This window comes from Myodes glareolus, chromosome 8, assembly GCF_982192425.1.
Source record: "Myodes glareolus chromosome 8, mMyoGla1.1, whole genome shotgun sequence".
Classification (NCBI taxonomy): Eukaryota; Metazoa; Chordata; class Mammalia; order Rodentia; family Cricetidae; genus Myodes; species Myodes glareolus.
This window is the reverse complement of record NC_142033.1, coordinates 19,477,563-19,479,960: the sequence shown is the minus strand read 5'-3', so window position 1 is coordinate 19,479,960 and position 2,398 is coordinate 19,477,563.

Here is a 2,398-nt window from a genome sequence, read left to right as displayed (position 1 = left end):
TAAGGCACAAATCATGTGTTCCTGTCATTATTGAATATTTACATAACAGTGTGGAGTGTTTGTGTAAAATTGTGTTTGAGTAACTTTATGCAATTTTAATAAATATTTTTAGATATCTTTATTTCTAGCTGGAGCTGAAAGTTAAAAGATACTTATAAGCTATCTAGAGTACAATTAATTTAAGGTTGCTTTCTCATAGCATATCTGCCGTCTAATCATAATGCATCAGTAAGGGACACTGGGAGTTTGAAACTAGTTATGCTTACTTTTGCCATCTAAATACGATTGAAACAGAGAAATGAATATATGTGAGAAACTAAAAATTAACCCTACAAGAGCAAACGTGTCGGTTTAGTCCAAGATTATTAATAGAACAGACAGCCATATTTGCTGCAATCTAAACTGCAGTGCCAAACTGGTTTAAATCTGTCCCAGTTGAGTGAAGTAAGGTCTTTTATTTGTAAGATAAAACAAATTGCTTCTCTTTTCTTACTCTTTAAAACAGCTTGAAGATTACGAACTTACAAGATTGCTTTGTGTAAGACAAATACAAGGAACTTTAAATTTTTCACACTTAAAATATCTGCCATCTGCAATAAGTAGCTCTCAGGAGAAAACCTAAGTAAAGTATACTAGATTCAGAGTTCTTGTTTGTTTGTTTTTTATTTTATTTTAAGAAGGGGAAAGTCATGTAAGGCAATGGTTTGTATTCTGTCAATTATATTTTAGATAAATGCTGATTGGCCAGTAGCCAGGCAGGAAGTTTAAGTGGGACAACCAGACAGGAAGTAGAGGTGGGTCAATGTGAACAGGTAGTTCTGGGAAGAAGGAAGTCCTGGTCTGCAGTCCTGACCCAGCCACAGAAGTAAGATGTGACTGCCTCACTGAATAAGGTACTGAGCCATGTGGCTAGCACAGATAAGAGTAACAGTCTAATATAAGTTATAAGTGTTAATAAGAAGCCTGAGCTAATGGACCAATCGGTTTATAACTAATGTAGATCTCTGTGTGATTTCTTTGGGACTTAATGATTGCAGGAACTGGGAAAGATAGAAACTCAGACATTTTTTTATTTGATTTCCTCCAAGAACTTAAATTTCATTACAAGAAGTCATTAAACACATGGAATGGCAAATAAGAGAAGGAGAAAAGAATCTACAGTATTTGTAATGGCTTACATATGAACTGTATAAAGAGCCAAATTCAGATTTGTAACACAACCATTGCTGTAGTGTACATCCTAGGCAACAGAATGGGTCAGTCTTAAATAAAACAGGTAGACTGTTTCAGTGGGTATCGTCATCATGTTCTTGACCTCTTTGTTCATATTCTCAATCCTCCCACTCTTCAACTGAATTTTGGGAGTTCAGCCCAGTGCTTAGATGCAGGTCTATGCCTCTGTTTTCATCAGTTGTTGGATGAAGGTTATATGGGGGATATTTAAAATATTCATCAGCTGAATGATATGTGAGTTGAAGGAAAATAGCCTCCAAAGAGAGTAGAACTATTAACAACAAGGTATGGCCTTGTTGGAGGAAGTGTGTCACTATTGGGGCAGGTTTTGAGGTCTCTTGCTCAATTTTTCCTCAGAGCAACTGTCAGTCAGTTTCCTGTTGCCTGCAAGATGTAGGGCTCTCAGCTCCAACACCATATCTGCCTACATGCTGCCATATTCCCCACCATAATAATAATGTACTGAACCTTTGAACTGTAAGCAAACCTCCTCAATTAAATGATTTCCTTATAAGAGTTGCCACAATCATGGTGTCTTCTTTATAGCAATAAAAACCCTAAGACACATGGTCTTTCTTAGAGTTTCCTAAAATAATTTATTCTATTCAAGCCTTAGATACTTGAATAGACAGAACAAAGAAATTTGGATGAGCAATAAAATATGGAAGGTGTTCACATCTCTATTTCTCAGTGAAAATACAAATTCAAGACAGTATATAATAGTCAGACAGGTGAAAATGAAAAGAATCAAAGTCCAGAAATGCAGTATTAAATCAGAACAAATTATGTACGTTCAAACTTGATTTTATTTTTTTTTATTTTTTTTCAAAGTTTATTAAATTATAAAAGTTTCCATTTCCGTCCCTCCTCCCAGCACCCTACCACTCCCCCCACTCCCTCTCCTCCTCCCTCTACATCCCGAAGAGCAGTCAGGGTTTCCTGCCCTGTGGGAAGTTCAAGTTCCTCCCCCCTCCCTCCAGGTCCAGGAAGGTGAGTATCCAAACAGACTGGATCCCAAAAATCCAGTATATGCAGAGGAAACAAGTCCCAGAGTCATTGTCAATGGCTTTTCAGAAAGACCCCATGCCAGCCACATTCAGAGAATCTGGTTGGATCACGTGCTCGCTCAGTCCCAGTCCAACTGACCTTGGTGAACTCTCATTAG